Source organism: Salvelinus alpinus, chromosome 17 (genome assembly GCF_045679555.1).
Source record: "Salvelinus alpinus chromosome 17, SLU_Salpinus.1, whole genome shotgun sequence".
Classification (NCBI taxonomy): domain Eukaryota; kingdom Metazoa; phylum Chordata; class Actinopteri; order Salmoniformes; family Salmonidae; genus Salvelinus; species Salvelinus alpinus.
This window is the reverse complement of record NC_092102.1, coordinates 38,832,829-38,844,953: the sequence shown is the minus strand read 5'-3', so window position 1 is coordinate 38,844,953 and position 12,125 is coordinate 38,832,829. Positions and strand designations below refer to the sequence as shown.

Below are 12,125 nucleotides of genomic sequence, written 5' to 3'. Positions count from 1 at the left end.
TGAGAAGGTTAGTGAAAAAATTAATATCTTTTGGCGGTGGTTACGTTATAGCGCTCTTTGGCTGGAATCGATGCTCTGGTAACGTTTGCACATGTAGTATGCTAACTTATCGATTTATTGTGTTTTCGCTGAAAAACGCTTAGAAAATCTGAAATATGGTCTGAAATCACAAGAACTGGGTCTTTCCATTGCTATGCTTTGTCTATTTTTATGAAATGTTTTATGATGAGTAAATTGGTCATACACGTTGCTCTATCTAGTAATTCTAGTCGATTTGTGATGGTGGGTGCAATTGTAAACTGTGATTTCTACCTGAAATATGCACTTTTTTCTAACAAAAACTATCCTATACCATGAATATGTTATCAGACTGTCATCTGAAGAGGTTTTTTCTTGGTTAGTGGATATCAATATCTTAGTTGAGCCGAATTGGTGATAGCACCTGAAGGAGTAAGAAACTGATGGAGTTAGAATAGTGGTGTATTTTGCTAACGTGTTTAGCTAATAGATTTACATATTTTGTCTTCCCTGTAAAACATTTTAAAAATCTGAAATGGTGGCTTTATTCACAAGATCTGTATCTTTCATCTGGTGTCTTGGACTTGTGATTTAATGATATTTAGATGCTACTATCTACTTCTGAAGCTATGCTAGCTATGCTAATCAGTGTGTGGGGGGTGGGGGGTGCTCCCGGATCCGGGTTTCTGAGGCAGTAAAAGTTAACCAGGGCAAGGTGACCGGAAGCATGACCGAATACAAACAGTGTAGCTATTCTCTCCGCAAGGCAATCAAACAGGCTAAGTCTCAGTACAGAGACAAAATCGAGTCACAATTCAACAGCTCAGACACAAGAGGTATGTGGCAGGGTCTACAGTCAATCACGGATTACAAAAAGAAAACCAGCCCCGTCGCGGACCAGGATGTCTTGCTCCCAGACAGGCTAAACAACTTTTTTGCCCGCTTTGAGGACAATACAGTGCCACTGACACGGCCCCCTACCAAAACCTGCGGGCTCTCCTTCACTGCAGCCGAGGTGAGTAAAACATTTAAACGTGTTAACCCTCGCAAGGCTGCAGGCCCAGACGGCATTCCCAGCCGCGTCCTCAGAGCATGCGCAGACCAGCTGGCTGGTGTGTTTACGGACATATTCAATCAATCCTTATCCCAGTCTGCTGTTCCCACATGCTTCAAGAGGGCCACCATTGTTCCTGTTCCCAAGAAAGCTAAGGTAACTGAGCTAAACGACTACCGCCCCGTAGCACTCACTTCCGTCATCATGAAGTGCTTTGAGAGACTAGTCAAGGACCATATCACCTCCACCCTACCGGACACCCTAGACCCACTCCAATTTGCTTACCGACCCAATAGGTCCACAGACGACGCAATCGCAACCACACTGCACACTGCCCTAACCCATCTGGACAAGAGGAATACCCATGTGAGAATGCTGTTCATCGATTACAGCTCAGCATTTAACACCATAGTACCCTCCAAACTCGTCATCAAGCTCGAGACCCTGGGTCTCGACCCCGCCCTGTGCAACTGGGTCCTGGACTTCCTGACGGGCCGCCCCCAGGTGGTGAGGGTAGGTAACAACATCTCCACCCCGCTGATCCTCAACACTGGGGCCCCACAAGGGTGCGTTCTGAGCCCTCTCCTGTACTCCCTGTTCACCCACGACTGCGTGGCCATGCACGCCTCCAACTCAATCATCAAGTTTGCGGATGACACTACAGTGGTAGGCTTGATTACCAACAACGACGAGACGGCCTACAGGGAGGAGGTGAGGGCCCTCGGAGTGTGGTGTCAGGAAAATAACCTCACACTCAACGTCAACAAAACAAAGGAGATGATTGTGGACTTCAGGAAACAGCAGAGGGAGCACCCCCCTATCCACATCGACGGGTCAGTAGTGGAGAAGGTGGAAAGTTTTAAGTTCCTCGGTGTACACATCACGGACAAACTGAATTGGTCCACCCACACAGACAGCGTTGTGAAGAAGGCGCAGCAGCGCCTCTTCAACCTCAGGAGGCTGAAGAAATTCGGCTTGTCACCAAAAGCACTCACAAACTTCTACAGATGCACAATCGAGAGCATCCTGTCGGGCTGTATCACCGCCTGGTACGGCAACTGCTCCGCCCACAACCGTAAGGCTCTCCAGAGGGTAGTGAGGTCTGCAGAACGCATCACCAGGGGCAAACTACCTGCCCTCCAGGACACCTACACCACCCGATGTCACAGGAAGGCCATAAAGATCATCAAGGACAACAACCACCCAAGCCACTGCCTGTTCACCCCGCTATCATCCAGAAGGCGAGGTCAGTACAGGTGCATCAAAGCAGGGACCGAGAGACTGAAAAACAGCTTCTATCTCAAGGCCATCAGACTGTTAAACAGCCACCACTAACATTTAGCGGCCGCTGCCAACATACTGACTCAACTCCAGCCACTTTAAAAATGGGAATTGATGGAAATTATGTAAAAATGTACCACTAGCCACTTTAAACAATGCCACTTAATACAATGTTTACATACCCTACATTACCCATCTCATATGTATATACTGTACTCTATATCATCTACTGCATCTTGCCATCTTTATGTAATACATGTACCACTAGCCACTTTAAACTATGCCACTTTATGTTTACATACCCTACAGTACTCATCTCATATGTATATACCGCACTCTATACCATCTACTGCATCTGCCATGCCGTTCTGTACCACCACTCATTCATATATCTTTATGTACATATTCTTTATCCCTTTACACTTGTGTGTGTGTGTAAGGTAGTAGTTGTGGAATTGTTAGGTTAGATTACTGTTGGTTATTACTGCATTGTCGGAACTAGAAGCACAAGCATTTCGCTACACTCGCATTAACATCTGCTAACCATGTGTATGTGACTAATAAAATTTGATTTGATTTGATTTGATTTATATTGTAATAACTTCGCCACCATGGCCTATTTATTGCCTTACCTCCCATATCCTACTTCATTTGCACACACTGTATATAGACTTTTTCTACTGTATTATTGACTGTATGTTTGTTTATTCCATGTGTAACTCTGTGTTGTTGTATGTGTTGAACTGCTTTCCTTTATCTTGGCCAGGTTGCAGTTGTAAATGAGAACTTGTTCTCAACTAGGCTACCTGGTTAAATAAAGGTGAAATACAAATAAAATAATAAATAAAAGGAACATTCACTGTCATCTTGGTAAGCAACTCGTGTAGATTTGGCCTTGTGTTTTAGGTTGTTATCCTGCTGAAAGGTGACTTCATCTCCCAGTATCTGGTGGAAAGCAGACTGAACCAGGTTTTCCTCTAAGGTTTTTGCATATGCTTAGCTCCATTATGTTTCTTTTCACCCTGAAAAACTCCCCAGTCGTTAACGAATACAAGCATTCCCATAACATGATGCAGCCACCACTATGCTTGAAAATATGAAGAGTGGTACTCAGTAATGTGTTGTATTGGATTAGCCCCAAACTGAACACTTTTTTGCAGTATTATTTCAGCAAACAGGATGCATGTTTTGGAATATTTGTTTTCTGTACAAGCTTCCTTATATTCACTCTGTCATTTAGGTTAGTATTGAGGACTAACTATAATGTTGTTGATCCATCCTCAGTTTTTTCCTATCACAGCCATTAAGCTCTACCTGTTTTAAAGTCACCATTGGCCTCATGGTGAAATCCCTGAGTGGTTTCCTTCCAGCAATCTTTGTAGTTATTGGGTGTATTGATACACCATCCAAAGTGTAACTAATAACTTTACCATGATTACCATATCCCTTTTCAATGTCAGCTTTTTTCTTACCCATCTACCAATAGGTGCCCTTCTTTGCTAGGTATTGGAAAGCCTCCCTGGTCTTTTCGGTTGAATCTGTGTTTTAAATTCAGTGCTCGACAGAGAGACCTTAAAGATAATTGCATGTGTGAGGTACATAAATTAAGTAGTCATTCAAAAATCATGTTAAACACTATTATTGCATAGGGAGTGAGTCAACGCAACTTGTTATGTGACTTGTTAACCACATTTTTACTCCTGAACTTACCACAACAAAGTGGTTGAATACTTGATGCAATACTTTTCAGCTTTCCATTTCTAATTCATTTAAAGAAAAATAGAAAATATAATTCCGCTTTGACATGGGGTATTGTGTGTAGGCCAGTGACAAACAATCTCAATTTAATCAATTTTAAATTCAGGCTGTAACACAGCAAAATGTGGAAAAGGTCAAGGGGTGTGAATACTTTAAAGGCATTGCATTGGTAGATGGGTAAAAAAAAGCAGCCATTGAATATCCCTTTGAGCTTGTTGAAGTTAATAATTACACTTTGGATAATGTATCAATACATCCAGTCACTACAAAGATACAGGCTTCCTTCCTAACTCAGTTGCCGGAGAGGAAGGAAACCACTAAGGGATTTCACCATGAGGCCAATGGCGACTTTAAAACAGTTACAGATTGTAATGGCTGTAATAAGAGAAAACTAAGGATACATTTTTTTTAAATGCAGGCTGTAACACAACAAAATGCGGAACAAGTCAAGGGGTAAGAATACTTTCTGAAGGCACTGTACTTGAAATAGCGTGCTTTGCCCCCATCCAATCCCCTGGCTGAAACTCATAACCAGGGAACTTGGCACAGTCGGCCAGGCTCATTTCCACTGTTAAAATACCCTAAACCACACTGATCCGCCCCAGAATAGTTTTACTGCCCTTGCTTGAAGGACACACAGAGAGGAAATATGTAATGAAATCATACTGTACTCTGTGCTGGAATGGTAACCAATGCCCTACTAGAGTACCTATTAAACACAGATTACCTTCAAACACTGTAGAAATACCAGAGCAAACAGAGTAGTCCAATAAAATGTCAGGTAATAGCCATTAGTAGCCAAACCGGGTAAACCCTAGGAAAATGCAAACCCGATGTAAAAAATATCTTTGTAAAATGCAAGAAAGAGCAAAGCAGAGTAGCAGTTAAAATGTCAATAAAATTATAGGATGCCTACCTTACTGGGATGCTACGCCAGGGCTGGCTATGCCAGGGCTCATGTGTTTTAGATAGAGTCCGTAGCAGAGCCTTCACCCTTAGGTGGGAGAACCATCACTGGAGCAGCGGAGAAACACACAATGCATGCTGTAGACTTGCAAGCAACTCTAACACACACACACAGGAATACACTCTAAGACACACACCCCCCAGTAGATCCGCGTGGAGTAGGGTAGCAGAGGTGCAGCTCACAGCTGTGGAAATCTGAGCAGGGACAGAGACAGACAGAAACGCTGCTGAGCTGCTCCCTCTCTCTACGCCACGCTCCGCTCTCAGCACAAGCCTATCCTCCTCCTCTCTCTCTCTCTGTCTGTCTGTATGTCACTCTCTCTCTCTCTGTCTCTCTCGCTCTCTCTCTCTCTCTTACTCAAGCTATATATTATGCACAGTATGTATGCTCTATCTCCCTCTCTCCTTCCTGTTTAACTCGTTCTCCTCCTGACATACATGTAAACATTCCTGAGTGGTGCAGTGGTCTAAGGCACTGCTTCTCAGTGCAAGAAGCATCACTACAGTCCCTTGTTCGATTCCAGGCTGTATCACATCCGGCCGTGATTGGGAATCCCATAGGGTGGCGCACAATTGGCCCAGCATTGTCCGGGGTAGGCCGTTATTGTAAATAAGAATTTGATCTTAACTGACTTGCATAGTTATATAAAGGTAAAAAAATCTAAATGCTGTCAAAACTCATGACAAACATATATTAATACATTCTCTGTCTCTCTCTCACACATGCAAACTTTCTCCCTGTTTTCACAATGCACTTTAAACCATCCTATTTGAAGAGACTCTCTCTCCTCTCTGTCATGATTTCTCCTCTATTATTTAATATCTCTCCATGTAATCTGTCAGCAGTGACTGCTGTAATTTAGCTAAAGGTGTCACTGGACACACATGCACAAAGGCGTGCCCACATATACACACACACAAAACGCACACACAGACACACGTGCGTATGCTTGACAAAATAACCCATTCCCCTTTCTCACAGAAGATATTTGGTAGAAGAGAAGAATAACAAAAGAGAGAGAGCGAGAGAGATAATGACAGTGCAAGAGAAAGCTTTTATGTTGAGGGTCTTTTCAAGAGATTGTGTGTGTGTGGGGGGGGGGGGGACTGGGGTGGTGGGTTAGGCTTTGAAGAGCCAGCGAAAGCAAAATGTCAAGTTTAATCTGTGCAAGCAAGCGCCATTCCTACATCCGTCAGTCTCCACCAGCAAAGACACAGGCGTTAACCCCCCTCTTACCTTTTCCTCATCCCCCATACACACTCACTCTATATCATAACCACAGCAATATCCAACCCTCTGTTATTCAAAATAAGAAAACATTGTACCAATTCCTTATTGCCTTTTCATTGGCTATAAGTGAGAAAGAGGATAATGGCATAACGAAGGCATGAGGAATGGAATTGGACACGCACTACTGAAAATGGCACCATTGTTGTATTTGTTTATGTAGATCAGCGTGAATACAGAGATATGCCCCCAGTCAGTGCAGTGGAAGTGGAATAAACAAAAAGGGGGAGAGAGATAGAGAGAGCAAGAGCGAGAGAGAGAGAGAAAGAGAGAAGGAAGGGGGATGATGATGACAGACAGACAAAGGCTATACAGGAATACAGCATGTTTTAACAATGGCAACAAATATGAGAAAGCATAATAGAAACAATTAGTGATGAGCAAGGAATGGAAAAATAATTGTTGTTTTTCAGTTTTAGAACACGTCCTGTTCAGTGCCTACAGAACACAGCCCGGATCTCACCCTCTCTCTCTCTGTCCTCTCTCCCCCACTCCCCCTCTGTCTCGTCCCCCAGTCTCTCTCTCTCTCTCTCCTCTCTCCCCCACTCCCCCTCTGTCTCGTCCCCCAGTCTCTCTCTCTCTCTGTCCTCTCTCCCCCACTCCCCCTCTGTCTCGTCCCCCAGTCTCTCTCTCTCTCTCTCTCTCTCTCAATTAAATACAATTCAAAGGGCTTTATTGGCATGGGAAACATATCTTTACATTGCCAAACAGAAGTAAAATAGATAAAACAAAAGTTAAATAATCTATAAAAAATGAACAGTAAACATTACACACAGTTCCAAAGGAATAAAGACATTTTAAATGTTGTATTATGTCTATATACAATGTTGTAATGATGTACAGATTGTTAAAGTACAAAAGGGGAAATAAATGAACAGAAATATGGGTTGTATTTACAATGGTGTTTGTTCTTCACTGGTTTCCCTTTTCTTGTGACAACCGGTCACAAATCTTCTTGCTGTGATGGCACACTGCGGTATTTCCGATGGGACGTTAAACAGGTGTCCTGATTCTCTGTGGTCACTAAAGATCCCATGGCGCTTATGGCTCTCCTACCATCATTGCCACCTAATCATCCTCAGCTTCCAATTGGCTCACTCATTCCCTTCCTCTCCCCTGTAACTATTCCCCAGGTCGTTGCTGAGAACTGAAAATGTGTTCTAAGTCAACTTACCTGGTAAAATAAGGGTAAAATAAAAAAGGTTAGTTTCCCAAAATTGGATTTGTTTTCTAATTCTTTGTAGGTCTGTGTAATCTGAGGGAAATGTTTGTCTCTGATATGGTTATACGTTTGGCAAGAGGTTAGGAAGTGCAGCTCAGTTTCCATCTCATTTCTTCTTTTGAGAGCCAGTTCTGCCTATTGTGACCTCTCTGAGTCTGTACATATTGTAGTTAAAGCTTTCATTCATTTTGGGTAAGTCACAGTGGTCAGGTATTCTTCCACTGTGTACTCTAGGGCCAAATAGCATTCTAGTTTGCATAGTATTTTTGTTAGTTCTTTCCAATGTGTCAAGTCATTATTTTTTTGTTCTCTCTCCATCCCTCCCTCTGTTTGCTGTAACACCATCTGCTGGTACTAGCATGTGTTCTTGTTCACCTGATTCAGCAGGCAGGACTGACACTAACACATGCATCTGAGACAACCATCTGATCAGAACTAAACAGGAAAACAGAGATAAGCAACTGAAGGCAACTGAGGACAAACTGCTCAAATAAACACAACCATGACTCAATCAGATATTAAGGATCATGACCAAAAGCTCTCAGATTCCCCAGGCTTACCACCACAGAGAGAGAGAGAAAGAGAATGGTGACGGATATTAAAATGGACATGTGGAATTTAAATTACTTTACAAATGTAATAAGTGCATATTGGTGGTCAACACAATGCAAATGACCTACATTTTACAGTATATTATGTTAAGAAGGAGTTCGGCTCACCTTCTAGGAGAATAGTAATGGTCTGTAGGGATCTGTGGTAGAGAAAACCTTGTCCTATATGTAAGGTATCTTGTATGTACTGTGTGTGTGTGTTTTGTGTGTGTATGTGTGTTCATTTTCTTTGTGTGCGTGTGTGCGAATGCACGTGTGTGTATATGTATGTTTTTGTCTGTTCCAGTTCATTCTCTATAGTTATGAATAAAGCTGGAAAGTTTGACTCAATTTAAAAGTTTATCCTCCCTGCCCTGCCTGACATTTGACGGGGTGTCTCTCATTAATATGTGCCTCTTAGTATTTGGGGAAGAAACCCAGGCCTCCAGCAGTGGAGTGGAATCCAACTCAATTTAGACTGTGCCTCCAGTCCCTCCCCAGGGCAGACAGAACACAACGCAACTCCCTCTCCCTGTTTCCATCCACGCTGAGCCTCGTGCTCTAGTGTGACCACTACAAAGATGTCATTGATGTTGACAAAACCCCAAAACACTTCACATATATACACACACACACACACACACACACACACACACACACACACACACACAAAGAGAGAATATAAAACGACCCCGTCCATATCCACATGATGTATTTTTTCATCAAAGTACACATTCACCCTGACAACCCCTTCCCCGCCCACACACACACAGCCACACACACACACACATAAATATAAGCACGCGCAGATATATGCAAGCGCACACAAACACACAGCCCCACCCACCCTTCACCCTTCCCCCTCTGTTTACCAGCGGTCCCTCTAGCTATTATAGAATCAAATCCATGTTGCCCTCCAAACAGCATGCTGCGAGGAGATCAGACAAATTAATATGTTCATAAAAAGGAATCTGAACAGCAGCTATGAGAAATGCCATGGAGCTGGTAATCAAAGAAAGGGCGCTAGGTCAGTCTGTCAGCCCACTCCAGGGTTTCTGAACCCTACACAAAGCACAAGATTAAAAGGCTCTGTAAAGGTCCAATGCAGCTGTTTTTACCTCAACATCAAATCCTTTCTGGGTAACAATTAAGTGCCTAAAAGAAAATTGTCAAAAACACTTAACAATTAAGTATCCCATTAAAATTGTCAAAAACACTACATGTTTAATATGTCCTGCATTGCATGAAAGTTCTCCTGCAACCGGGTGATCAAATGAAGATTCGACATCTGTAGAGTCACACGCACACACGCTATCAGAGTATCTCTTTCAATATCTACAGACAAACACCACTTGTCCACACATGCACACAAACACATAATGCAGCCGTTTATATCTCAAAACCAGATAATTTCTGGGTAACAATTAACTAGTTGACCACCTGGTGATGTCACCAGACAGGCCAAAACTCCATCCCACCAAAACAGGCTGAATATACAGGTGGTCTTTTCAAACAGCTCTTACACTAAAAGGGCATTATCATAATGTACACAATTTCACAGTATTGTTCCAACCTTATAATGTGAAAATATATATATAATGCAGGAAAACCACATTTTTTGACTACACTGGGCCTTAAAAAATGCCTGCCTACTGTATCTCCCCACCCAATCCAGGCTCCGCTCCTGGATGAAAAGAACTCTTTGCCTAGCCGGTGCAGTGTGGCATGTAATCATGTGGTTTGATTATCTCCAGGCTGAATCAAACATCCCACTGAGCACAGAAGTCAATGAAACGTCTATTCCATGTTGCTTCATCATAATTTCATTGAAATAACGTGGAAACAACATTGATTCAGTCAGTGTGTACCCAGTGGGATGCTTGTACAGGTGTAGGATCTTAATTTGACCAGGATTGTCGTAGAAAAATAATCCTGCAGCAACAGGATTTCAACGTTTAGTCCATAATGTTGCTTGATCAGTGGTTAGGCAATTAGCTGGACAACAGTAGGCGACATGAAAAGGCAATACTGTTAATATAACTGTGTGTTAGTGGGGGTTTTCAGTGAATTTAGGTAAATCATGAAGCTCATCTGCATTTCAGGAAAATTCTCATCAACAAAAGAGTGATCAAATTAAGATCCTACATCGGTATTACAATACTGTTTTCATGAAAGACTGGGATGCAGAGTATGTGAGAGTAAGGTTTTTCATCAATCAGCTATTTATGTATTTATTGGCTGTATCCAATCAGAACAGGTAGCATGATAAAATAAAAGCTAATGATTTCTCCAATGACCTACACTACCGTTCAAAAGTTTGGGGTCACTTAGAAATGTCCTGGTTGTTGAAAGAAAAGCCATTTTTTTGTCCATGAAAATAACATCAAATTGATCAGAAATACAGTGTAGACATTGTTAATGTTGTAAATGACTATTGTAGCTTGAAACGGTAGATTTTTTATGGAATATCTACATAGGCGTACAGAGGCCCATTATTAGCAACCATACTCCTATGTTTCAATGGCACGTTGTGTTAGCTAATCCAAGTTTATCATTTTAAATGGCTAATTGATCATTAGAAATCTATTTTGCAATTATGTTAGCACAGCTGAAAACTGTTGTCCTGATTAAAGAAGCAATACAACTGGCCTTTGTTAGACTAGTTGAGAATCTGGAGCATCAGCATTTGTGGGTTCAATTACAGGCTCAAAATGTCCAGAAACTATTCTTGTTCTGAGAAATGAAGGCTATACCATGCGAGAAATTGCCAAGAGACTGAAGATCTCGTACAACGCTGTTACTACTCCCTTCATAGAACAGCGCAAACTGGCTCTAACCAGAATAGAAAGAGGAGTGGGAGGCCCCGGTGCACAACTGAGCAAGAGGACAAGTACATTAGAGTGTCTAGTTTTAGAAAAAGATGCCTCACAAGTCCTCAACTGGCAGCATCATTAAATAGTACCCACAAAATACGTGTCTCAACGTCAACAGTGAGGAGGCGACTCCAGGATGGTGGCCTTCTAGGCAGAGTTGCAATGAAAAAGCCATATCTCAGACTAGCCAATAAAAATTAAAAAAGATTTAGATGGGCAAAAGAACACAGACACTGGACAGAGGAATTCTGTCCAGTGTAGTCATTTACAACATTAACAATGTCTACACTGTATCTCTGATCCATTTGATGTTATTTTAAATAGACAAAAAAAAAGAAGCTTTTTCAAAAACAAGGACACTTCTAAGTGACCCCAAGCTTTTGAACGGTAGTGTAGCTTTATTTATTTTTGCATAAGCAACATCCCATTTTCCTGGAAATTATATTAAATCTGTTTCACGTTTGAGCTCTGATCTGTTAGTTTGATCTATAGTCCTCATCTATGTTTGTTTTGGTGAATCATTGGTTGTTGAACTGCCTAAATGCAACATCAATACACTCCACCAACCCAATCACATACTGTATCATCGTTTCCACCGTGCTCTCTTCATCCATGTTCATATATCAATGCATCGGTTCATTTTTGATGGTTTTGACCTCAAATGAGTTTTGTAATCATCCTGTCACTGACACTACTGAGAAAGCACTGTCAGTCCATGTCATACTCAAGTCATCAGTCACTCAATGTTTAATTCTCAATGTTAAGTCTGCTTATATCTACTGTCACATTTCTGTCTCTTTCTAAATGCAGCTTTTAACCTGTCTCTTGTGTTGGTACTTTGAGCACTTGTCATTTCTGGTAGAATCTTTCTGATAATGAATGGCTCTGCCGTCCACTGTCATATGAGTTTGTAGAGTTTAGGAAGAGCTGGTAATTATGCATGGATGATGCAACCAGAGGTTGATTGGAATTAACATTGATTGGAAACAGTTAAGAACTGAGAGGCAGAGGAGAAAACAAATACTAACACCTTCCAGACCCAACAAAACCGTAGTGGTCACACCAGCCAAACACA

The 12,125-nt window shown here is 41.9% G+C and overlaps 1 protein-coding gene across 1 annotated transcript in view; it reads right to left on the bottom strand.

Moving 5' to 3' along the window:
• The window catches only part of opn7b (opsin 7, group member b), a 205,484-nt gene extending 200,123 nt beyond the window's left edge, over window positions 1–5,361 (bottom strand). Inside the window, exon 1 of the mRNA XM_071348898.1 lies at window positions 5,028–5,361. The gene's annotated coding sequence lies outside the window, so the exon portion shown is untranslated. The remainder of the gene's footprint in view (window positions 1–5,027) is intronic.
• Between the last annotated feature and the right edge of the window lie 6,764 nt (window positions 5,362–12,125).